At 46.4% G+C, this 27139-nt stretch overlaps 1 protein-coding gene across 3 annotated transcripts in view; it reads left to right on the plus strand.

Moving 5' to 3' along the window:
* The window catches only part of Fhl2 (four and a half LIM domains 2), a 151127-nt gene that overhangs the window by 89055 nt on the left and 34933 nt on the right, over positions 1-27139 (plus strand). Inside the window, exon 1 of one of the 3 annotated variants that reach the window (XM_052744981.1) lies at positions 19847-20101. The exons of 1 other annotated variant lie outside the window; for it this stretch is intronic. The gene's annotated coding sequence lies outside the window, so the exon portion shown is untranslated. Of the gene's footprint in view, positions 1-19846; positions 20138-27139 lie in introns of those variants that run through there. One more of the 3 variants, XM_052744980.1, reaches the window with a different exon arrangement.

Raw genomic sequence — 27139 nt, forward strand, 5'->3', positions numbered from 1 at the left:
AGAGTTCATGAGCTCCCATGAGCTTGAGTCAGCTGTCTCTGTGGGTTTCCCCATCATGATCTTGATGCCCCCTTGCTTATATCATCCCTCCTCCCTCTTTTCAACTGGACTCCTGGGGCTTGCCCCCGTGCTTAGCTGTGGATCTCTGATCAGTTCCTGGATGAAGGCTCTCTGATGACAATTAGGGTAGTCACCAATCTGATTACAGGAGAAGGCCAATTCAGGCAACCTCTCCACTATTGATAGGAGTCTTAGCTGGGGTCATCCTTGTGGATTCTTGGGAGTTTCCCTGGCACCAGGTTTTTTCCTAACCTCATAATGGCCCCCTCTATCAAGATATCTCTGTCATTGCTCTCCCTCTCCATCCCTCCCTCAAGTTGACCATCCTGATCCCTCATGTTCCCATCTGCATCCCCCCCAAGTTTACCCAGGAGATCTCATTTATTTCTCCTTCCCAGGGTGATCCATGTGTCCCTCTTAGGGTCCTCCTTATTATCTAGCTTCTCTGGGACTGTGGATTGTAGCCTGGTTATCCTTTGCTTTACGTCTAATATCCACTTACAAGTGAGTACATATCATGCTTGTCTTTCTGGGTCTGGGTTACCTCACTCAGGATGATTTTTTCTGGTTCCATCCATTTGTCTGCAGATTTCATGATGGCATTGTTTTATACCACTGAGCAATATTCCATTGTGTAAATGTACACTTTATCCATTCTTCAGTTGAGGGGCATCTAGATTGTTTCCAGGTTCTGGCTATTATGAATAATGATACTATGAACATAGTTGAGCAAATTTCCCTGAGATGTGATTGAGCATCCCTTGGGTATATGCTCAAGAGTAGTATCATTGGGACTTGAGAAAAATTTATTCCCAATTTTCTGAGAAGTCACCATACTGATTTCCAAAGTAGCTGTACAAGTTTGCACTCCCACGAGCAGTGGAGGTGTGTTCCCCTTACTCCACATCCTCTCTAACATAAGCTGTCCTCAGTGTTTTTTTAATCTTAGCCATTCTACAGGTGTAAGATGGAAATCAGGCATTCTTTGATGATTTTGGTATGAAGCCCAATGGATGCATTCACAGTATTCTAATCTAGACAATGACTTTCTCAATCAGTCAAATAAAGAGAATGAGATCAATTTAAGCCATGTCGGGTAGTGGCACTTCAAATTGCAGGCAGCATTTAATTTTGATGTCTTTGATCGGAAACATTATCCAGTTACATCTTTGTGAACAAACAAAGTAATCAGAAAACTGGCTTTAGTAATCCTTCTAACTCTAAGTAGCTTGCAGTTTGGTCTGTAGATCATGTCTCATCTAGAGCTATAATCCTGAAGTCAAAAGAAAATAAAACAAAGGAAACTATAAATCAGAAAGAAGATATTTGCCTTTTCTGTGACCCCTTGTTTCCATCACTATTTCATTTCTCCATAGCTTTGCCTTATCTGAAAAAAAAAAAGTCAGATCTTTTCCCATGGACCTCTACTGTTCCCAGCATAAGACTTCAAAGCCCAGCTTGCCACACACAAAAGCCAGGAAGTAGTGAGAGTTCAATAGGGCTAGCAACCATGTCATCTTCACTACAGTAGATAGGCGCCTCTTAAAAACCCAGAGCAAAAAAAGCAAACACATTATAATCCCAAGCTGACCAATTCATCTTTAGGCCGAGCAGCAGTTTCCCTGTGATTTTTACCTTCTGATGCCCGTGCACTGCAGAACAAGTGGCATTGCCCTCACATACAACTACAGGACCCCAAGAGGGACAAAAGGCTAATGGAAGTAAAAACACTACCAATATTAATTTCAGTGTAAAACTAGCATAGTGAGGAAACCAGGACTTTTTTCCCCCTGTTAAATCAAAGAAATAAACAGGGAAAATGAAACCCCAGGACAAGGAGTCCCTGACAGCAAGGACTCTGCTTTATGAGCTCAGCACACACTGTGCTTTCCACGCCATTGATACTCCTAAATTTGGCAGTTCTGACTTCAATGTAATGAGGTTGAGTTGGGATAAATCTGTCTTCTTGATGAGAGCTGAGTTTATTTTGTTTGCCCGGGCGTTTGCCTTTCTGTAGGGCATATATCCACAGGCGGTTGGTTCCAGACCTCCGGGATGCATGAGCGCTCAAGCGCAAGGATGGTGTCGTGTTTGCATGTAACTCGTGCGCCTCTTCACATACACTACCTCAGACACCCCTGGCACAGTGCCAATATATCACGTCATATACGCAATGTAGTATGTATGATACTCTTCATGCAGTCAATCCAAGCTTTGCTCTTTGGAGCTTCCCGTAATATTATTTCGACCATTTCTTATGCATGGTTGGTTGAATCCTTAGATGAGGAACCCACAATTAGGAAAAGCCAACTGTAATTGTGATCAATCTACCCCCGGACACCCACCATTCCATTCACTAGGGACTGACTGCTAGCCTTTAAAGCCTAGTCCTAATCCTTTAAAGCAGGATGCCACTGTCAAGCCGTTACCACTAGCACCAAATCAAATCCATGAAGACTCTGTCCTGGGCCTGTGAAGAACTGGCTATTCCCCGGGCTAGTAAGAAGCAGGTGATGACAGATGGAAGCGATATTCACATTATTCCCACCAGACAGCCTTGTTCCCAGGAGGTCTGGACTAGATGGAGTCTGACTCTAATCTATACCTCTCCCTTAGTCTGGCTAAGGGGTTGAATATGCCCTCCACCCCCAAATTCATATGCTAAAACCCCAACCATCAACAACTCAGAGTGGAACCTCATTTGTTGATAGGGTTGTTACAGCTGGGGCAGTGCTGGCACACGCCTTTAATCCCAGCAGAGCAGGCAGATCTCTGAGTTTGAAGCCAGCCTGGTCTACAGAGCGAGTTCCAGGACAGCTAGGGGTACATAGGGAAACCCTGTCTCAAAAAACAAAATAAAACAAACAAACAAACAAACAAACAAACAAAAAAATAGGGTTGTTACAAATGCAATCAGTTAAAAGACGAAGAGATTAGCATGCATTCCACTTTAGTATGTCGTGTGTCCTGATAAAAGGAGGACATTTGGACAGGAAGAACAGTGTGTGGACATGAAAACAGAGATCAGGGTGATGAGTCTACTGACCAAGGGAAGCCAACAATGACTAGCAACTCACCATAAACTAGGAGAGAATCATGGGATGGATTTTTGTGTAGGGCCTTCAAAGAGACAAATCCACTGGCACCTTGATTTTGGATGTCTAGTCTCTAGAGCTATAAGAAAATGAATCTGTGTGTTTAGGTCATCCAGTCTTGTTGTGGCAGACTAGCTTGAAGGCCATCAGGTGGCTTGTCTTAAAAAAAAAAAAATGGGAACTGAATCCAAGCACCCAATCTTGCCCTTGAGGCACTGGTGGGTGCATCCTGGACCCACTCCACCGATTACCATGTACGCCTCATATTACTGGACTATGGGCATCAGAAAAGAAAATGACCACTTTCTTCAGCCTCATGTTCTGCAGACAAAGCCTGTAAGTCAAACCAAGAAAACAGAGGGCCAGGAGAAGAGACACAGAGCTGTATTTACTGAGGATTTATTTTCTTCTGCAGAGATGCTCATAGCAGAGTGAAAAGCCAAAGAGGGGGCCAGACCTCAGAGCTTATAGTCTGTTTTAACAAACAATAGGTGTAGAAATTGTTCTTTTCTTTTCTTTTTTTAAACAAAGGAAAAGGTGTTGGACTTCTGGGAAGGGTGAATTATGGGAGGAGAAATCAGTGGAAGAGAAGTTTGTTTGTATAGACCCTCCATGATGCCTTGAGGGCTGTTCTGATTCAGGAAGGTGGGGAGGGCCACACAGGGAAATTTATGTCTTGTTTTTACACAGATGGGGTGCAGGGGTGGCAGAATGTTCTTTCTGCTTTTACTGTTTCTCAGATGCCTTCGGCTCAAAATAACTGTTATACCAGAGTTGGGGGTGGTGCATCCTGGTCCTTTTTGGTGGCCTTTTACATATCTGCATATTTGCCTTCCTAATATATAGAGACAGCTGTGTAGATGCGATCAATAAAACGAACAAGACATCTCTCTGGAAAGATTATGCCAAAGGCTTTGGTGTGTGGTGGGGTGGAAGGGGAGATGGGCAATATGTGGTTAAATGAAAATGAGTATGTTTCCACACACGGTTTCAAGTCTTCATATTCTTCATTTCAGCCTGTTGTATAGAATGCTGAGTTGGAGATGTGTTTCTTGGCATGGCTGAACCACGCGAGGGCACGGCATGGGCTGTGTCCTCACTACGGAGCGTGATCTGTCAGAGGGGTTCTGCTGTGGCACCACTCAGGTGGATGGATGGCTGTGTTCTTAAGGACTTCGCTTCCTTTCCTTTTGGAGTTTGTTTTGTTCTCTTTTAGGAGTGTCTTCCCAGCTGACTCATTTCCCTAACACGTTCTGCTGTGATTTTTTCACAGATGCCAATTTCTGCTCTTCTAATCCTGTCAGGGTATGTTGCGCCGCCTGACGTGAAGCATTTTCAGTCTCTATTTGAAATCATTACCAAATTACACGACCGGCAGGCATTATTTCTTACTTTGTATTAGCACATGTTGAATACATATGGTAGATTTCACTACAGCATTTTCATACACAGCTTTTTATCATATTTACCCACACCATCACCATCTCCTGGTCCCCTTCTGCTCTTGCTGATCCCCTTCCACTTCTTTCCGAGTCCTTCTCAGTGTTCATGTCTTTGTCTGATTCATTCATTCATTCATTCGTTCATTCATTCATTCATTTTTAGACATTCCAATATAGTTCACTAGGGTTGATTACAGTGTTGTAGTGAGAAATTATTTACAGAATCATGGGTTCCTTGTCGGTGTACACACCACTGGAGAAACTCTCTTTCCCTTTCCCTGCTGCCATTAAAAGTCTATGAATACTTGGGGAAGAAGGGGCCTGCTGAGTCCCTTCCCACTAGCTACCATCATTTGCCTATAGATCCTGGGGATTGGAGGGCTCAAGGGCGCAGGGTGACAGGCACAGTCTTACATGGGTCTTGTTGATCTCTCAACCGCTGTGAGCTCAAGGGTGTAAGAGCATGTCATATTCTGAAGATAGTATTCCACTTGACTCTTCCCCTTCCATGGTTTCTTGCATTCTTCCCACCAATCTTTCCTGACGTTCCTTGAGCCCTGCAGGAGGGATGTAGATATCCCATTTATGGCTGAGCACTCAACGATTCCTTAATCTCCACACGCTGGCTCCGTACAAGTCTTTGCAGCTACTGCTGCCCATTACACAAAGGAGTTTCTCTCACCAAAGATGATGGCAGCACTAATCTATGTGTGTAAACATGGTTATTTAGGTAGTCATTTGATGAAGACATCATGTCCATTTAGCAAAACAAAGGCAGTAGCTTTTCCAGCAGGGCCTATGACTTGCCCAGCCACAGGTTTTAGACTAGTTTACAGAATCAGATGCGGATTCCCTCTCATAGAGGGGGCCTCAAATTCAATCAGAGGATTGGTTACTCCTCCTGGTGATTTGTCACAATTGCACCAGTGGGTACTTCTCACCTGGTCCACCAGCAGTGTAGTAAGGAGACTCCATAGCTGAGGAAGACTTTGGATGACAGTTCTCCCCCAGGAGCCTGTGTAGCAGCATCTGGCACTATGTGAACTGGGGGTGGAAACATCTCTTCGGGTTCTAGCTTGTTTTCTCCATGTCCTGCTGTAGCATGCATCTTAAAGAGTCTTATTAATAAAATCAAACCCGGGGCCAGTTATTGGGGTGAAATGCTGGATGGTCAGAGAGACAGAACAAGCCACAGCTAACCTCACCTGGCCAACTTCTCAGCTGGTCTTGTTTCCTCAGACTGGAAGCTTCTGTGTCCTCATATCCGAATGGCTCTCAGCTGAACTGTGCTGCTAGAAGCCTGAAAGCTTAACCAGCCAAATGCCTAACCAGCTAAATGCCTCTAGTTTCTGGTCCTCACGCCTTATAAACCTTTCTGCTTTCTACCACCACTCCCTGGGATTAAAGGCTGCTTTCTGGGATTAAAGGCGTGAGTCATCATGCCTGGCTGTTTCCAATGAGGCCTTGAACTCACAGAGATCCAGAGGGATTTCTGCCTTTGGAATGCTAAGATTAAAGGCGTGAGTGCCACCATTTTCTAGCCTCTGTATCTAGTGGCTGTCTGTTCTCTGACCCCAGATAAGTTTATTAAGGTACACAATATTTTGGGGAATACAATACCACCACATCCTGCAACCAAAGCGGGAAGTATCTTCAGCAATAGGATCTCACTGTCTAGTTCTCATGGGCAGCCAGCAACCATTACAATGCCATTGTATAGTGTGTACTCATTTAAGAGGATTTGTATGCTCTCCTGCATACAAATAATAATGCTCTCAAATAACACTATCTTAGTGCCTGCTGGAATCTGCATGTGGTTTCTCTCCCTCCTGAATGCTCTACTCTACTCCTAGAAGAAGGATGCTATTTTTCTGATGAGCTTTTCTTGTGATTTATTTGGTTGTCGCTGTTCTAGGGATGGAAAGGCAGGTGAACTCTCTCTCTCTCTCTCTCTCTCTCTCTCTCTTTCTCTCTCTCCTGAGCATGTGCAGACTTTTCATTCTTTATCATTATCCCCTAAACAATCTGTTGTATCACTATTGTATAGCATTTGTGTCCTATTAGGTGTTATAAAACATCTAGGGGTGATTTCCATGCATATGCAAGGGCACCCCTTGGTTATATTGCAAACACTACACCATTTTATAAAAGAGAGTCAACCATCTTCGGATTTGGGTGTCCTGGAGTGGCTCCTGGAGCCAATCCCCCTGTGACCCTGAGGGATGACTATGTACACACCCCCACACAATAGCTTACACTATTGTGACAGATGACAAGTCCCAGAGTCAACAAGGGAGTCAACAAGCTGAAAGCCAAAGGGAGCCTGAGTCTGAGAACTGGAAAAAAAGGAGAGTTGGCTTGATGAGGATGGGAGGGCAGGGCTCAGGACACAGTTTCCACTTGCAGCTGATGATAAGAAAACCCTGATGGTCCAACCTAGAAATGTCAGGCAGGAAAAGTTCTCTGCTGAGCAGGGTAGGTCAGGCTTTGTTCTATCCAGGCCCTAACTGATTGGAGGACACTCACAAAACAAAATTTAATCTGCTTTATTCATCATGAACAGTCAAATGCTGTTACGTTTGGATTTGAAATGTTTCCCCACAGGATGAGGTGTTGAAATTTTGGTCCCCAACTGAAGGCACTTTTGGAAAATGATGGGACCTTCAGGAGTTTGGCCTAACAGAAGGAAGTTAAGTTGCTGGCAAGTGCCCACAAATGGCACATTAAAGTCCCAATCTCCTTCTCCCCCATATTTAACCCCCCTTTTTTCCTCTTTGCTTCCTGGCCCCTGTGAGGCGAGCAGCCCCCTTTTTCATAGGCATCTGCCGTAGTCCTCTCTCTCACTATAGATCCCAAGCGACAGGGTCAAGTGACCACAGACTGAAGCCTTGGAAACCATGAGCCAAAATAGACCTCTTCTCCGTTTAAGTCGGTTCTCTCAGTAGTTTTGTCTCGGTATCAGAAAGCTGATGATCACAGATGTCAATCTCAACAAAAACTCCAGAATAAGGTTTAGCCAAATAGCTTGATACTCACTCATCCAATCAAGTCAGCACATAAAATTAAGCACTGTAGACTCTTGGGTCTGACTGTGGGGTCTGCCCATATTACCATCACTTTCTATATGTGCACTCGCCACAGATTTCCCCCACGACCTTAGTCACTGTTAAATGTCTACTTCAGTCACACTGTGTACTTGCACCCATTGGGTGACCATCTCAGGGATTTTTTTAATCTTCTAAAAAAAATGGAATTCTGTTTTTTCTTTCCATTTCCACTTCTACCGTCCCCACCCACCCCCATCCTACCCAATGCCCCCATGCAGCTTCTGGAACTTTCTGCTCTTCCCATCTGTATGAATGGACTGCTTTGTGAATTTGTATTTTTGTGGCTGGCTTATTGCATTTAACACGCTGTCCTTCATTTTTACCTGTGTAAAATGTAGCATGTGTCAGAAGTTTCTTCCTTTTTAGGACTATATAATGATTTACTGTGTGTACCATTCCATTGTCTATGCCATAGTTTGCTCATTCATTCATCTATCTATGGACATTTCAGTTATGTATGCCTCTTGGTTATCATGAGTACTTCTATGAGAGTGGATTCAGATCTTGCTTTTCAGTCTTTTTGATATACTTCTAGAAGTAGGATATCCTTCCATATCTTAGTCCTGACCAGATCTTACTGGAGTTTTAGCTTTACTCAACTAGTTCCTCCACTTCTAGTCACATTGGAAGGGGATGGGGAGAGATTTATTCATCATGGTGGCCCTGTTAGCATGAGTCACTTAATAAATAACAGATTCCTTCTTAACAACTTCCTCCTGGCCACCCTCCTCCACTCCTGGAAGGTTGCTGTATGCCACCACTCCCCTGACTCCTGGAAGGATGCTGAATGCCACACACACACACACACACACACACACACACACACACACACACACACACTCCTGGAAGGATGCTATATGCCACCACTCCCCCGGCTCCTGGAAGGATGCTGTAGGAACCTGTTTTTTCTTTGTTATCATTCTAGAGATGGAACTCAAAGCCTCCTGCATGCTAAGCAATGGCTCTGCCTCTGAGCTCTACCCTTGGTCCTATGAGCTTTGAGTGTCAAAAGAGCCCCCAAGCTCTGATGTATTCTCACATTATTCATTCCCAATGTGAGGAGGACTCTGGGTGCATCAGAAATAAAGGACTCCAGTTAAAACCAGGAATAAGAGGTAAGATTCACTAGGCTATGTTTGGAAAGGGTTAATGAGACAGAAACCTTGTACCTCACAGTTTAATCATCTTAAAAAATATCTCCGAATGGGATATCACTGATATTGATACTTCTTCTAAAGTTATAATTTGTTTCCAATAACATTTTAAACTAACCCAGAGATAATACAAAACGTGCACACTAATATCCTCTAATTTTGTGTACCTTTTAGGATAGACTGGGTGTCAGCCTGACTTCATTCAGGATGGGTTTTTAAACTGAAGTTGGAGTAAATGGCTGTGGGTATCTCAGGGAGAGAGGGCGCTGTGTGGCTTCCTTGCATTCCTTGGGTGTTCGCTCCTGTTCTTGTTCCCCTCCCCCCTTTAAGTTTCATGACAACTCAGTACACAGCCACACATTTAAGGCCAAAATGCTGGAGATTTGGCAAATGAAGAAACAGACCTGGAGCAACTCCAGCACCTTCTGAGTATGGGTCCCGTGGCTTCTCATGTGAGCTGGATTTACTGTGGTGTGTGGCTTCCTAAAAAACCTAGAATGAAAACCTAGCATGTGGGGTTAGGGATTCAACTCAGTGGTAGAGCACTTGCCTAGCAAGCTCAAGGCCCTGGGTTCAGTCTTCAGCTGGGGGTGGGGTTGGGGAGGGCACACACAAAACCTAGGTTTTTTATCAGGTAGCACTCGTTTAGGCCAGTGGCCACAGCTGTGGTTGCCCCTGATTAGCTCTTTAGCACTGTAAAGGCAAATCCAAAAGGATCAAACATCTCATTGCTCCTCGCCTTACATCTTGAAGCATTTTTTTCCCACCTATGTGGACCCTCTGGCTGCCAACACAACAGAACACAAGCTGATACAAGAAGACATTCATACCACACACTTCCCTCTGGAGCCTGAGCCAAGAATCCTTCTTGCCTGAGAAACTCAGGCCAGTATTGGTTTTGGACACCACCACCAACTAGCAGTACAATGTGTGACCTGTTTTCTCGGAGATTAGCAATCAAAATAGACTTCAAAAGGTTTCTCCCTAATAGACCTGCTGGCAAATAGCTCGCCAAGGAGCAGAGCAAGTCCTTCTGAGGGACTGGTGCATAAGAGGTGGTGGATGGAAATAGGCATTCTATTAAAATAGACCCGCATGCAGGTTTAACCCTCTCCCTCAGCATGGAGAGCAGCCACAGACCCACCAGATGCAGAGAAAATGCTTCACTCTGCTGATAGGACGGCCTGGGTGCAGAACACAGTCTCTGCAGAGCCTGTGAAGGGAGGAAGGTAAAGGAAACTACTAAAAGGTGGAGGAGTTGCCAATGAAGTCACCCTGGGTTTAGCTTTCCCAGCTTCCCTTCCAGCTGGCCAGCTGCCTGGCTCCACCCTGATTACATTTGAGAGATAAAACTGTCAGACGCCGACGCTCCCACCTTTAATCCTATTCCTGTTCCTACCCAGGTTACTAAATTCCCTGTGTCCGGCCCTGGACTCTGTGTCCTGCCTTCTTTCAAATTACAGACCTTGCTTCCAGCTCCACCTGAGTGCAAATGGTAACAGGGCTGAGTCCCCAGGATCCCTCATCTCTGTAACACCTCTCCATCCCAGTAATGTGATGTAGACCCTGTCTAGGAACCAGGCATGCGCCAACGTGTTCTCCTGGCAGAGACACTGGGGTAGGTCTAGCCCCCAGCCATGGCTTTGATATCTGCTGCCATGGGAAAGCATTCCCCATGCTTTTCCATCTACTTCACACAGATACCTCAGGGACCCCAGGAGAGCAAAAAAAAAACTGGCCTTGAGGCAGCCTCATGGTAGGTTTTATACCCACTTCTCTGCGTTTTTGCCAGACAGAGAACCTAGATGAGCCCTGGGATGGTAGTATCACATCATTTAAGCTCTGCTGTTTTGGCCCCGTGGTGAGGGAATACATCAAAGCTGGGACAGGAACTGGAGCTCTCTCTCTCTCTGTGGCTGAGAAGAAAGAGATAAGAGCAGGAAGAGATAGATTCCTCCAGTCTCCTTTCAGGACACATCCTCAGTGACCTGGAGACCTCCCACTATGCCCCACCTCCAGTTATCTGTGGGTGTAGCAGCGGGCCACAGCCAAGGGAGGTGTAGACCTCTGGTTCTGTTTACATTTACCAGTGTTTTCTGTTCACAACTTGAGTCTCTCCATTCAAGTGAATGTGTCATAGGGCAGGTAGGGGGAAGGGAGGTGTGAGGGCTTCTGTCTGTCCCACCTCTGCCCAGGGACTGTCAGAAACACAGTCTGAGGGATGAGCTGGCCTCGTGAAGCTATGGCAGAGCTGTTGCCCTAGGATCATACCTGCCTGCACTCACTCATGCTGTTAGAGGGTCGAGAATCTCAGTGGAACTGTGGTGGGGAGAAGGACTTCTTCCTTTATTTTGTATGTTTTCATTTGCAGAGACAGAATTTTTTTTTCTTTTTATACTTTTCTTTGCTTTATTTGGATCTCACTGTGTAACCCAGCTGACCTCAAATTCACCACCCCACCTTCTACCTCCAGGTGCTGGGTGGGATTATAGACATGTGAGACAGAATTTTTTTTTAAAGAAGTAATCAATAGACAATTAACGTGACCCTTGAAGAGAGTAAAGGCACGAATTCAGATTCGGCTCCCTGAAATGAAGAGAGAGTTCATTTGCAGAACGGGGACACCCTGGAAGCCCCTCTGAGCAAAGCTCTCTGGGATTGAATAGAGCTGGGGTAGGCAGTGCTGGGAGTGGGTGAGCAGCAGACCTGGTCTAGAAGAGCAAGTGGACTCGAGCTCTTCAAGACTTCCCACATGTGACTTTCCTGCAGCCCCCCTCTCAGCTTCTTGAAGCGCCTACAGATGCTATCTATGACCTGGCGGTTACTTCCCTTAATGTAGGAAGAATTGTTCCCAAGCCCAAGTAGGCTGCCATCTCCTGCAAGGTCAGGCTTTTCAAATTAGCTTGGAGTCAAGGTAGCTGTTTGTAAAGTAGCTCTCAGGGTAAAGCCAGGATCACTACAGTGCCTGAACAGAATCAGCCCTGACTTCTTCTTCGGTCCAGGCAGGTCATATACAGCACAGCGTGTGCATCGCAGCCTTATTCTGGTTCAGGTGTTCATGAAACCTGAGTTCAATTCAGTAAATAGTGACCAAACTGCAGAACGATGTGAACACAGAAATGTCCCAATCCTTCCATCCTTTCCTTCTGCTGATAGGAGCAAGAGAAAGATGATGCGGCAGGATCTAACATGACGCATGCGCAGGTATTGCACAGCACTTCTGTAGTGGAGTTACTATGTAGTTTTTTAACTCGGGCTGGGGTGGTGTTCTGAGAAGTAGAGGTAAGAGAATAGAGGAAAGACAGACATTCCAAGAGGCTAACTAGGGATATAGGAGAGAGAGAGAGAGAGAGAGAGAGAGAGAGAGAGAGAGAGAGAGAGAGAGAGAGAGAGAGAGAGAGAGAGAGTTAATTTAGTATCTTCAAAGTCCTGGTATAATACAATACTGATATGGAAAAAAGAAAAACCCTCTGTGCTGAAAGGACATTCGCCTCTCTGGTCGAAGGCAGATCAAGATGAGGTGGAGACAACGAAGATAAACAGGATGAGGGTCCCAAAGCTCCTCTTCTTGCTTGGGATTATATTGCAGTCTCTGCTTCCCCAGCCTGGTAACTCGCCAAGCATATTCTTAGGAAAAGAAAACCTCTCAAGTACGTCCTTCCTCTGCTTTAAGCCTGACCTACTACAGAAGGACTTGGTACCAACAGCAGCATGAGGAAGCAGACAGTGGTCCACTGGGGCAGGCGCATCCATCCCAAGGCAATAAAGCCAGAAAAACAGTCTACCCCAAGGACATGTGCAAAATGTAGAATCTCAAGTTGGGGAAAGGATGGCAAAAGGTGTGGAGGAAGAGTAGAGTTGGACATCTTGCTAGCTGTTTCAGATGTCTGACAATCAACTGCATGGGAGCTCCCCGAATCTGTTCCAGAAGGCAGATAACCAAGCCACTACTATAGTATGGTAATCGCCCAGCATCTTTCCTGCGCAGAAGATTCCAAACATATCTGTACAGTTAGTATAGCCTGAACATATTTATTTATTTATTCATAGTTTCCCGGCAAATGTTACTACCAGAAGATGTTGAAAGTCACACATTTCAAGAGAATGTAATCCTGGTATTCCAACAGTCAGCTACCCAGTGAGTGCAGTGATGTAAAAAGAAACTTGGTTGTTCTAGGAAGCTCTGCTGTGACTCCCAGGCCCGATTTCAAAGTATCCTCCAAAATAGGTGGAAAATTGTCCTCAATTTTCTTACTGGGAGAACTTAAGACATATGTAGCTAACTTTCTCCCCGTGCAGAATTATCCACAGGAGGCATTCTAGAAATGTTCCAACTGAAACCTAGCCATAAATGGATCAAAGAAAAGACAGATAAATCAGATGATCTCTTTTCATAAGGTAAGGAGAGAGGTGCTGCTCCCTGTGTTTCACAGGCAAGGATCTTATATGTGCCCCCAAACCCATGTTAGAACCTTGGTCTCCAAGACTGGGGTGTAGCTCAGCAGAAACTATTTGCTAAGCATATACAAAGCCTGGGCTGGATCCCCTGAACTTAAAATGAACAAACAAATAGCAATCAAATCTTGGTTCCCAGTGGGGGACTGGGGATGTCCTTGAAGGGGATCAGAGGATGCTAGACCCTGACTCTGTTGTTCCTGGGCCTTGAGATGAATGCTTTATCACATCATGATGACATAGAGCCCCAGCACAGGCCCACGCAATGGTGCTAATCAAGAACACTCAAAACCACAAGCCAAAATAATGTTCTCTGTAGTGACAGAAAGCTACCATAGCCCCGAAGTTTCTGGTCCTGAGTTTACCCCCTCCCTCCTCTAGCCAGGCTGGCCCAAAGCCTTGCTTGGACAGACCGTTCAGATTGTCTGCCAAAGAGAAGAAGAGAGAGAGTGAGCTCTCAGAATTGTAAGGCTGACTCAGAAAATTACTCCACATAGGGAAGCAGTTTTCGTGTGGCTTAAGTAAACATCCCAGGAACAAGAGAAGCATGAGATTGTCCCGTCTCGGGGATGCAGGGAAGAAGGGTGAGAGGCCACATGTGTAAGCACTTCAAGGTGTCTTGACCCGAGCGAGAGAGAGTGAAACAGTCCAAGAAGACAAGCTGAAAGATTAATAATTCTCTCCGGAAAAGGCCCGAGAGCGGAGGACAGAGGGGTCTCAAACACAGTTCATGGTTGTGAGTTTTGTTTCCCTTGAAGATTTCAAGTGAGAAGCAAAAAGCACATGTTTTCAGGGTCTGCACCAGGAAAGCTCTCATGAGTAAGAGTCCAACATTCGCTGACAGGACTGAACTAGGAGGCCAGCGTTGTACTTTTATTTTATGTTTTTTTTTTTTTTCTTGCCCTTGGTGGTTCAGCCAACCAAACAGAGCCCTTCTCGGTATGCTATCGAAACCACAATGGAAACTGGCATCCAGTGTTCCAAGCAAGCTTTAACCACCCATGGAAAACTCAGAATCATAGAGTCGTTTGTGGGTTTGGCTGGGACTCAGACGTGTTTTGAGGCTTCAAACACTGACTATTTGCATCCATTAAATAAGTTTGTGAAAAAGAGAGAGAGAGAGAGAGAGAGAGAGAGAGAGAGAGAGAGAGAGAGAGAGAGAGAGAAAGGAAATGGGATATGCAAACTGCATCCCAGAGAGTCAAGCACCTTCCTCCTAAACAGCCTGAAAGGAGGCAAAGGGGAGGTGGCGACATTTGCTGGAGTGCTGCTGAGGTTCTCTTGGGTGTCTCGGGTGAATGAACAGAGTATGGGTTCTAGGAGTGGGAGATGGGAGCTCTAATTATATCAAGCTCCCCCCACTTCCTTGGAGGAAGCCTCTGGGAGTCCTTGTTTGCATGAGCTCTGAGAAGATGGGTTCCCTGTCAACTGTTTGGTTTTCCGGCTGAGCAAGGCCTGTAGAAAGCATGTAGAACCTGCTCTGCCCGGCCCTGGTTCTGGGTCATCTAGACGCAGGCAGACACCTGCCCCCGGATCCCCAGGTGGAGAGGGCATGGCTTTTGATCACTCCTATTGCTTGTCCCGGCTTTCTGATCCTAGACGCTTACTCACCTTCCAACTATATGGGGCCAGTGGAAGACGAGCTCTGAATCAGGGCTGAGTCATCCAGGCAGCTTCCTGCCTGGGGTTGAGTGGGGATGGCTACGTGGGAGAAATCTCTCTTCCATGGGACAAACGTGCTCTCAAAGTTATCCAGGGCTGGTGGAAACCCATATGGGGAGGTCTGTCTCCTAGGCCTGTTTCAAGTGTTCCCTTTCTTCCTGGCGATGATTAGGTCCTCATGGTACCCACAGAGTGGGCCACCATCAGAGGATGGGGACCCCAGTCTACTCCTCAGAAGTGGGCCTGCAGTCAGCATCTCTCACTAGCTGACTTGCCACCAGGTGGTAGCATCCACCTGCCCCAGATACTCAGTCTTCACCCCGGTGCAGGTCAATCCAATGGCAACATTCAGATCACTCTGACCCACAGACTGAACCTTTTGACTTGGTGACTTTCTGTGCTTTTTTCCTATGACGTAGGATGTGAGACATGAGATTCGGTTTTAGAGTTCCCAGCAATGGTCTGTTCAGTCTGCCTCTGCTCTCCCCCCCTCTTCCAGAGATTGACATGGGATCATAGTAACCTAGCCCGGGCTGTTGGAATTCCAAAGAGTTGTTTCACTCAAAGCCCCTTCGGGGTCACCTGGAGGGCTGCTTCCCTAAGGACCTGCACTCTCACATGGTTCCAGAGTATCCTGAGTGCAGCTGGCCACAGGTTTTAAAACATGCAGCAGCTAGCTCATCCCCTCCAGCTGTGTGGCCCCAGGGCCCAGAGAGTAGTGGCTGATGACAGAATTACAGGCCCAAAACTCAATAACCTATCGTTTGCCCTCATTGTGGCTTCGTTCTGCTTAGGAAATTAGATTATCTCTCAATTTCTTTTTCTTTGGCCAACTAGCCTGTTACCCAGAGCAGAGTTTTTCTCTCCAGAACAGAATCTTCCATTTTTAGACCAGGAGCCCAGTCTTAATCTCCTCCCTGATGAGAAGGCAGTGTTTCCTTCTAATACTTGGATTCATCACCCCTTTACCCTTGGATACAACCTAATGTTTACTGGAGAACTACTGTGTGCTATACTGTTTGGTCCTGGGTGGTTTTCACGCAAGACTGCTAATGACCAAAGGCTTTGACAATAATTCCTTAAAATAGATATGAATTAGGCCATGTTAGAAATAAGTAAATTGGCCGGGCGGTGGTGGCGCATGCCTTTAATCCCAGCACTTGGGAGGCAGAGCCAGGCGGATCTCTGTGAGTTCGAGGCCAGCTGGTCTACAGAGTGAGTTCCAGGAAAGGCACAAAACTACACAGAGAAACCCTGTCTCAAAAAACAAAAACAAAAGAAATAAGTAAATTGAGGGCTAGGAAATCTCAGGGTTTACCTGAGGCTGCAGATCTCATCGTAGGTAGGGCACTCAGATACAGGCCTGAATTCAGGGCTTTATACTTCCATAGTAGAATTTATATTTCCCAGAATGTTTCATCCAATGTGATATAAAAGAATTAATTTAAAAAAAGTGAGAGATTTTCACAAGCTATCTTTTAGTGATTAGTCTGTTCGTGCATCCAGATCACAACATAATTTTTATTTTTAAATAGTTTATTCTTTGAGTTGCTCATATGAGTAGATGATACTAAATGCAGAACTTGTCTAACCTTGCTGTTTCCAGAAAGCCTCCCTGACTCTCTGTTTCTCTCTAAGCCATTAGTTTCTTATTCTTCTTAAATGAACACGTGTTACTTTCAATTTAAAAACATTTAACAGATAAATTTTTTAACGGATAACACACTTGGGTTTCTTGAATGTCACGGGAAACAAATAAATATATACACAATAAAAAAAAAAAATAGCCTCCTCCTTTCTCTCCTGTCCCCAACCCCCAGCCTCCCAGGCCTGGTCACATACAAGAATGCATTGTTTCTCCTTTGTTTGTTCACAAAAGCCAAGGATTGGTTACAACCTAGGAAATGTTCTCTACTTTTATTTTTCTTGGTTGCTCTATCTTGGCGCTCATGCCAAATCAGTCAATATCCTTACCACATTTTTAACAGCTACACTCATAAATAATTTGAAAATGGACCATGCTGTGTTTAACAAGTCTGCAGTTGGCAGACACTTGATCTGGTCCAGTTTTTTTGCTGTGACAAACAATTCTGCTGGGCCTGCTCTTGTGTGCATATCGTTTCACCTAGGAACAAGTACGTACAAGGTAGATGCCTCTAAGAGGAAAGCCTAGGAATGGGCAACAGTATGTGCATTTTTAATGTAAGGACTTTTCATCCTGAGATTTTTTTTTTTTTTTTCAAGCATTGCGAAGGGAAAAGAGAGGTATGATGAATTCTCAACATTCACCATAGAGCTTCCGTTACTATGGGTTGGGGATTTAGCTCAGTGGTAGAGTGCTTGCCTAGCAAGCGCAAGGTCCTGGGTTCGGTCCTCAGCTCCGAAAAAGGAAGAAAAACAAAAAACCCATGGGTGAAACCTTTTTGCATATACATCTCGGCTCCATCTACTTCCTCTGTCTCCATTTATCTTGAATCAACCCTGACATGTTCCCTCACTAGTCAATACTCTGGGAAAGCTTCTGGAAAGTAAGTGAGGTTTAAAGAAGAAGAAGAAAAAAGCCCGTGCATATGTAATTTCACATAAAAAAATAAACTACTACTTATTAATAACTACTTATTAATGTCATCAAATATCCTGTCCATGCCAGAATTTGTCAGATTGGTTCATAAAAATTTCTTCTTTGAGTAGTTCGTTCTGTGATCCAAATCCAAACATGGATTGTGGTTCGTTGGGTTTGTTTGTTTGTTATTTTTTGGGGGGGGGGTTGTTGGTTTTGGTTTTTGGTCCTTTGGCTTCTCCCATGATTTCTCTTTTCACAGCATTGTTGTAGAAATGGGTAAGTCTGTTTTTAAGAGGCTGAATTTTCCTGACCATATGCCCACAGAGGTACTTAATACCTCTCTGATGTCAAAAGGAAAATACAAAAACAAGTCACAGGACTTGTAAGAAAGAAAGTAACGTAACAGAGTCAGCGTGGCACAGCTGTAGCAGTTAGTAGAAGAAAGTTTACATAACTAATTATATTACTAAGAATAGAACTCAATGCATAACCCACAAAACTTAAACAAATAAAAGGAAGCAGGAAGAGGACACATGCGGATGAGTGTTTCATTGTTCTTTGAACCCGCATTTTAAAGCCAAGGCTTAAGACTCACCAGCTCAGGCCTGGACGATTTTGCAATCTGTAGCTTTTACATAGAGAAAGTAAATTTAGAAGCCTCAGAGCGATTGGGCTGTCTACATACACTTTACTTGGAATCTAAGGTATAGCCTACCTTGACCATCAGTGGGAATTCACTTAGGGATAATACTGCCTTACTTGGAAGATGGGGACAGGAGTGGAATGGACTCCCTGTGTCCAGTTCCAGCTTGCACACCCTCCATGGAGGAAAGTGTTAACCCTGGGGAGTCACCTGAGTGAACAACAGGAGTTGAGAATTCCTGACCTTTTACAATACTCACATGGCCTTGCTATCCCATAGACACCAGTGCAAATCTCCACTGGTATAAAAACCACTTGCCTCATCTAGAGCAAAAGTCCTCATCACATAACTGAGGTAACTAACTTTACCTAAAGAGGCTGAGGATCCTGGGAGAGGCCAGATATAGCTAGTGCTGAGTAAGTGACAGCTGACCTGATATCCTTGCCTCTCACATTCTGAGATTCCAACGTGGAGACCCTCTTGTGGCACCAGTCAGGAAGTATCAACCCAAAGAAAGCCATCCATCACACGGTTCTCCCTGCCTTCTCTGAAAAAAAAAAAAATGTGTTACCCTGAGCTCCCTTTGAGCGATGAAAATGACGTGCCTACCCACAAAAACCTCTACCATTGTGACTGTTCTTCAGCCAATTTGACTGGACTTAGAATCCCCTAGGAGACACCTCTCTAGATGACACTTTGAGAATGTTTCCAGAGAGGTTTCCAGAGACCTGAGGGGGAAAGACTGACCCCCAAATGCATCCTTCAATTAAGTTGCTCATGTCAGGTCACAGCACTGAGAAGTCACTAACCCAGGCCTTCACTGCCTCTCCACGTGCCCATCAGCCACCATGTTTACATGTGGATCCACCACCTACTCAAGAGCAGATGTCGCCTTTCTTAGGCTTGGGAATACCTATGCCTCCCACCCACCACCATGTTGGACATTGCCTCCTGCCCCTACTAAGGGCCAGTTCTGTGCAGAGGACCTTGGCTTTGATCATGAAGGACACATTAAGACCTTCATTTGCTTTCTGCCCGGATGGAACCACTGAATGTCAATAGCTCTCTAACCCTGAGTGTTGGGCATAGGACCTTTTCTCAGTCAGCTCCCTGGTGGAACAGGCTCATTAAAGATTCTTTAGGTCATTGGTTGGGTTCATTCCATGATGGAGAAGTGTCTGCAAGGTAAGTCCCAGAAGACCACCATGCCAATGCATGCCCTGCATGCGCACACATCGTTCCTGCCCCAAGTCTCCAAACGACCCATCCATACTTGCACCAGGCTGCGACCAGGCTCAGACCCTGCAAAACAGGGGAGGGTCCTGGTGAGAGAAGACCCATGTCACTCCTCCCTTGGGTGGCCGCAGCCACAGCCCTCTGCTCTGCACCGCCACTGGCCCCTGGAGCCGAGGCCAGGGCGTGCAGCTAGGCTTGATCCTGTGAGCCAAACACCGGGAAGCGAGGAAAGAACGTTAAGTCAAACAAAGGGTCCGCAGCAGCTGCAGCAGGGGAACACGCGACGACCAGCAACCGAGGGGCGCTCGCCACCGCGCCCTGCTCCCTTGGCCCGCGCGCCTAGCCCGCCGCCCCGGCGCGTGTGTCCTTATATGGTCAAATGACTCGGCGGGGGTTCTCGAGGGCGGGAGCGGCGCGGGCTGCACTCCGCCCGCTGAGCTGCCGCCGCCGCCGCCGCCGCTGCCGCCGCCACCGCCGCGCCACAGTCCGCTGGGTGCCCTAGACCCTGGCCCCGCCGTGTGTGAGCACTCCTGCCGCCGCCCGGGCCAGAGCCGGGCCTGGTACACAAGAATAGCCACCAGACAGCTGCCCTAGCACGCGTGGAGAGACACCGGTGGCCGGCGTACCCCGAGCGCGGAGCGGAGACCCGGGAGACCCGAGCAGGGCTCTGCAGACCGCACCCGGGTAGGGACTCAACCCGGAGAGGACAGATCCTGGCCGGTAGGCGAGCCGTGTTTTGCAGAGGACACCCGGGATGGGGACCTAAAACGGAGAGGGCAGATCTGGGGAGAGGAGAGCCTAGCTGGGCAGGGGATACTCAGAATGGGGGCTCGAAATGAAGGGGAGGGGCTCAGGAGGGGAGGGGGGCGAGTTATGGAGACGGTGGACCGGAAACACGGGGGAAGAAGGGGAGTCTTGAAGGGGAGACCCTAGAACCGGGGAGTTGATCCACGGGAAGACACCTCCAGGAAGAGCGGATGCCGGGCAGAGAGGATCAGAATCCTGAGTGCCAGGGACCCGTGGGGAATGGTGGGCAAGGGAACATTGGTGTCCAGAGGGAGGGCTGCAGCCCTAGAGAGGTGGGTCGCCGCCAGGTGGTGGGAGACGAGAGGATGAACCGCCCACAGGCGATCCCCCAGGGGCGAAGTGGAACTGGTCTCTCAAGTCAATGGAAGGGACGCTGGTCAGCACGTGGATGGCCAGGCATTTCCCTTGGGAAGAAGTCGAGTTTGCCTGTGACCACATATCTTGACTCATCCACAAAATTAAAACCTGAGGCATAGGGTTAAAAAAATAATAATAACACTTTTAAATGAAAAGAATTCTAACCGATAGATCGCGGTCTTGTGATGTCTTGTGGTAAGAAACTTTTCAATGCTGTTTCTGGTTTTAAATGAATACTTAGCCATATTTGCTCGGTTGTGTCTCTGGCACTCAATGAAGTAGGCATTTTATGAAATAGACAGCCGTCTTTGGTAAAACCAACTTGTGGCATGCACTTCTCACACCTGTTTTGTGAAGTAATGAACTACAATTTGGGCGTATAGACATGAGATTGTCTTCAAAGCACTACTCTAATTGTGTCTCATGCTGTGGTGATACTCTGCTTATATGCATATTTTGCAGTAATATATTAGAGAAAGGTTGCTTGTGGTAGTGTATGTGTGTGTGTGTGTGTGTGTGTGTGTGTGTGTGTGTGTGTGTGTGGTTATTGTTGCTGTTTGAGATTAAAGCCTTACTCCGTAGCCAGGAAAGTTACCATGGCATCCCAGGTGACCTCAAACTGGTGCCTATCCTCCTGCCTCAGCCTCCAAAGTGTTGCAATTGCAGGAGTGACCTACAACATCCTGGAGCTATGGTGATCTAGAACCTTTCCCTCAAGCCCCCCCCCCCAACAAAACAATTTGCTCTAAGTCTTAGAGTTTATGAACTCCCAACCCAATAACTAAAGGTCAACAAAACCAAATTTTAAAACACTTATTTTTCCTCACTCTTTTTTCAGATCCAGCTCTCTCCTAGTGTTTAACAGAACAGTGCATAGCATTGGTGGCCCCTGTTCTGGCTTCCTTTTGTGCTGTCTCCTTGCTATCCAGCCTCACAGATTCAACATGGATGGGTCTAGAAAGCTTGGCTGGCAGATGCGCCTGCAACAGAACCAAGAGGCCAGAATTAACATTGGGACCTCTCAACCCACATGGCCTGGCCTAAAGCACAAAATCTGTTGGTTCCTCAGTTTTCTCCCAGAGAATCAGATAACAAGGAGCTTTCCTGTACATTATACGCAGCATGTGTAGATTTTATAGCCTCTTATTCACAGATAAAGAAACAGAAACAGAATGATCCAAGTAACTTTGTTGTCCAGAGTTTCCCAGCCTGTAGACGTAGCCCTCAGAGCTGCCTCCAGAGAGCTTGACTCTGCACCGGGCCACACTGTATGAATATTGTGTTGAGGCCCGGCGCTGCATGTTTTGACCCAAGATTGTTAAATGCCTTCAATACCGAGCAAATCTCAACTGCAGAAAGGATATAGAAAAAAAAAAAAAAAAAAAAAAAAAACCTCAGAAGGCCAAGAGGCCTGGATTCTATCCCTGTTCTGCACGGAGGGCTAGCATCTTACACACCGTGTCCAAGTCACTGTTCTATTGCTGTGAAGAGACACCACGACCAAGGCAAGTCTTACAAAAGAAAGCATTTAATTGGGGGCTTGCTTGCAGTTTCAGGGGCCTAGTTCATTGTCGTCATGGTGGGGAGCATGGCCCCACACAGGCAGACTGATGCTGGAGAAGTAGCTGAAAGTTCTACATCATGATCCACAGGCAGCAGGGAGAAAGGGTCTGGGCCTGGCATAGGCTTCTGAAACCTCAAAGCCTACTGTTAGTGACACACTTCCTTCAACAAGACCACACCCCCTAATCCTTCTAATCCTTTCAGAGAGTTCTGCTCCCTGGTGACTAAGCATTCAAACATATGAGCCCACGAGGATCATGCTAATTGAAACCACCACACGTCAGCTTCCCATTTTATAGGCAGCTGTGGTTTGGATATGATTTTTCTCCAAGACTCATGTGTTGGAAGCTTGGTTATCCTTGGGTAAATGTTGGGAGGTAGGGAGTGGAGTTTAGGGGTTAGAGAGATGGTTCAGCAGTTAAGAGTACTTACAGAGGGTCTGTCTGAACTTGACACACAACACTTAACTCCCTATAACTTCTACTCCAAAGGATCCTACATCTTCTTCTGGCTTTCGTGGGCAATTGCACACACTTATACACACACACACACACACACACACACACACACACACACACACACACTCACACTCACACACACACACACACACACACACACTATGTAAAAATTAAAAATGAAAGAACTTAAGACAGGGGCCGCCGGGCGGTGGTGGCGCATGCCTTTAATCCCAGCACTCTGGAGGCAGAGGCAGGCGGATCTCTGTGAGTTCGAGGCCAGCCTGGTCTCCAAAGCGAGTTCCAGGAAAGGCGCAAAGCTACACAGAGAAACCCTGTCTCAAAAAAACAAAACAAGCCGGGCGGTGGTGGCGCACGCCTTTAATCCCAGCACTCGGGAGGCAGAGGCTGGCGGATCTCTGTGAGTTCGAGGCCAGCCTGGGCTACCAAGTGAGTCCCAGGAAAGGCGCAAAGCTACACAGAGAAACCCTGTCTTGAAAAACCAAAAACAAAACAAAAAAACAAAAGAGAGAGAGAGAGAGAGAGAGAGAGAGAGAGAGAGAGAGAGAAAGAGAGAGAGAGAGAGAGAGAGAGAGAGGCAGAGAGAGGCCCTAGTCAACAGAAGGCCTACCCTCGGGAGGGACTGTGGTACCCACCCATCTCTCTCAGTCTCTGCTTCCTTTGGCAGTGTGATCTCGCTCTCTCTGGTCCTCTGTGAGGGCTTCACCAGAGCAGAGCTGAGGCCTTTGAATCTCCAGAACTATGAGTTAGGGAACATCTGAACACAAAGCTGCAGCGTTCAGGGTGTCAGAAAGTGTCCCTGGAGCCAGCAAAAACAGCTTGTGCTACAACTAGACTGTCAGTCAAAGAGGATATAGACCTGTGCTTGCTGCAACCTTTGGAGTTGGTTGAGTTGGGCAATCAGTGAGTGAGTGGAAGGAAGTATGGCAGCCTCTCTTGATGGAGCGCTGATATGGAACACCGAGGCAGAACCACAAAAGAGAAGGGCTGCCATGGAAAGGAAGAGGGCAGTTGTTCTGGAATGGGTTAGGCTAAAGGAAAAGGCCAGTGGAGGTCTGGGTAAGGAGTTGGGGCTGGGGTATGGAGGCCAGGCAGATGAAGATCAAGCTGCTAGTGATTAGTGCCTTAGAGAGAGAAGGAGCCTGCTGAGAGGGAGCAGTTGGCTTTCATTCTGTAGGTGTGGAAGCTGACAGCATCCAATCACTGGTTCACACCCTCGAAAGCCGTGGTAGAGCCATCTGGCGGAATCTCCCTCCATCTGTAAGACTTACGAACTTGAAGCAGCCTGCCCTTCCGGGCTTCACCAGGTTGTCTTGTGGAGACCGAATGGGCATGTTTTGAGAATAACTGTTGTGATTGGGTCTTAAAGGATGACTTGGACATAGAATCAGGCTGGGGCTGCTTAGCAGAGTGCCTTTGATTTCAGCTCCCCGGTGCCTTACCTGGTCCAGGGACATCTCAGTTACTCAGTACATTCTCTCGACCGGATTAAAAAGTCTGAAGCACATTAAATAAAATTATAGCTATCCTATATTGGTGAGTTTTAGATCAGAAATTTGACATTTATTGGCTTTCATTATTGAATAATCCAAGGATCATTCAGAAGATAGCAACCCCCCTCCTTAAACGCAAAATGTATCTTAAAATTCTCAGAGTCAAGCCAAGTTTTGTTTCCATTTTCAGTTTTTTAAAGTTACTACTGTATATAACACACAGTGCTCCATCTTGACCTCTGCCTTTAGGTGTACTATACAATGAGGGGCTTGCTAAGTGAGTCAAAAAGTGTACACTTTATAATCTGAAGTGTTTGCAATCCAGACGGACAGAGGTTGGTCTCAAGTGGATTCTAGGTAGGTTGTTCTATTTTTCAGACGCATTTAGACGCACGGGTATCATTTAAACTGATCCACATCCCTTTCGCTAGAATCTCTCCTTAAACTAAGTCAGCTTGATTAGACTCACTTAGATTAGAGAGAATGGTGTGGAGGGAGCTGAGTTGGCCGTCAGTGTCCAGGGGAAGACAAATCACGCCAGAGCAGACGTCCTCAAACCAGGTGCTGGTGTAAGAGTACTATGCCTCCAGGCTTGGGCGGAGTATCATTGACTACAAGCACGACACCCACCAGGGGATTTTGCTGATCCCTGCAGCCCAGGTCTGGATCTGTCCATTTTTCTCAGGGCCTGGGAGTGTCTCCTGGCTGGCTTTTTGCTTCTTGACCTACTCAGGCTGTAGTCTGAACTATGCAGCTGCGTACTGGCTGGCTTCAGAGGCCGAGCACAGCAAGAAAGTTCTCCCTCCTGGGGGAGCCGCAAATTATCTGGAAGCGGGGATGAAAACAGTGTTGGAGAGACAACATAAAGACCTGGATCTGTTGTTGGAGAGATCTTAATGGTGTCAGATGCCAAACCATAATTACTTTTGGGTGGATTGTACATACAAAACATTCTACCTTTTCACTCTTGACCCTTGCCCACATTCCTACAGGATACTCTTCTTTAAGATGTATTTATTATTTCATGTCCATGAGCATTTTACCCACATGTATGTTTGTGCACTGGTATCCAAGAAGGTTAGAAAAGGGCATCAGATCTCCTGGGGCTGGAATCACAGACGGTTGTGAAAATCCGTGTGGGTGCTGGGAATCGAACCCGGATCCTCTGCAAGAGCAGCGAGTGCTCTTAACCACTGAGCAAACTCTCCAGCACTCTACTAAGACTTTTTATGCATTTGCTCATCTATTCATTTTTCCGTTTGTTCTATACTTATTTACAAAGGCCCTGTGTATGCTCCCTGCTGGAGAGGTCTCCACGACATACGATGCTCCTGCCCAATATTTTGGTGGAATCATGTAGTGACTAAGAGAAGCACCATGTTCTCTCACCCTATTCCTACAAAGAGCCCACGGCCAACCGACCAACTTCTTATTTTTTTATTAGTGAATTGTGCCGAATTACTTCTTAGCATTGAGATTTCCTTCCTAAATCTATGACAACATTCAAAGATCAGCACAGTAAGAGCCAGATCCAGTAGCCCATGCCTGAAATCCCAGATCTCTAGAGTCACAGGCATGAGGAATGCATGTTTAAGGTTGGTCTGGGCTGCACAGCAAGACCCTGTCCTTCATGACTGAACAAATAAATGAAAGAAAGAGTGAAGGGATATCAACTTTGTCCCAACCTGGCTGATTGCAGTTGCTTCTACATGTCTCATGGTTGGGTCTCCGGAAGGGTCACAGGTTTCTCCTTAGATATGGCTACATGAGGAGAGCCACAGGCAGTAAGGTCAAAATACATGAAACGTGATTGGCATTGCTTGGGATCTGAGTGGGCCCTTCTAGGGTTGGTAAAAATACATAGGTAAAAGAAGTATTGAGAAGGTTGTTTATTGGGGACTCTTCCCTTGTATGGTGGCCCACCTTATTTCACAAGGATTGACCTGAAACTTGGAGACCTAGACCAGTAGGCCAATAGAAAGTTTTCTACCATCCCAGCCCCTGCCTCGGACTGTCGAGAAGAAAATCTTTCTCATTTAAGCAGAAAGGCAAGAGAAGAGCTCTCTGGCTACATGTCTGTCTCTTACCTTCCTCCTTTCTCTCTTTTATCCCTCCCTCCCTTCTCCTCCTTTCTCGCTGCTTTTCATGTTTCTCTTCTCTCTTTACAAAAAGGGCTCCGACACTTCCCTGTGTGAAGATTTATAAACAGAACTGCGTTTGTGAGCCTGTTGACTTGTACAGGCTTTGCCGTTTTTAACAGTAGTTGAGTCCTAGGCATCCTTGCTCCATTGACCTCTGAACCTTTACTTTGCAAGAGCCAGGAAGCTGGCTGAGGGCAGACACAGAGGTCAAAACCCTTGTCCCCAGTGCAGACCCCTGAGCTTTCCTGGACCCGTGCTTCTCCCCGTGCAGGTAGCCCTAAAATCCAGCTCCTTCAAATACCCTGGTTGCTCACAGCTGGAGGGGAATGACATCAGAGGATGATTTAATCCTGGGAAGGTTGGGAACTCTGGTAGCCTGTAATTTAGATTTGATTCAGTCAGCAGGCACACCTCACATTCAGGTGTCTCCCTGCATGCCCTTACTCAATCCTTTCAGCATTCCTGTGCAACAGGTAATAGGCAGGAATTATATATAGCCTGATGGGAGGGAGGAGAGTTCAGAAATGACAAATGGATTATACACAGTTGAGTGAGAAACTCCCTGTCTTTTTTTTGGTTTTTCGAGACAGGGTTTCTCTGTGTAGCTTTGCGCCTTTCCTGGAACTCGCTTTGGAGACCAGGCTGGCCTCGAACTCACAGAGACCCGCCTGCCTCTGCCTCCTGAGTGCTGGGATTAAAGGTGTGCGCCACCACCGCCCGGCGAAACTTCCTGTCTTGATCACTATTCTATTGCTGTGAAGAGACACCATGACCAAGGCCACTCTTACAAAAGAAAGCATTTAACGGAGAGCTTGGTCCATTACCATCATGGCCATGAGCATGGTGGCATGCAGGCAGATATGGTGCTGGAGAAGTAGCTGAGAG

Source organism: Peromyscus californicus, unplaced genomic scaffold, assembly GCF_007827085.1.
Source record: "Peromyscus californicus insignis strain IS unplaced genomic scaffold, ASM782708v3 Scaffold_19__1_contigs__length_69161282, whole genome shotgun sequence".
Taxonomy (NCBI): Eukaryota; Metazoa; Chordata; class Mammalia; order Rodentia; family Cricetidae; genus Peromyscus; species Peromyscus californicus.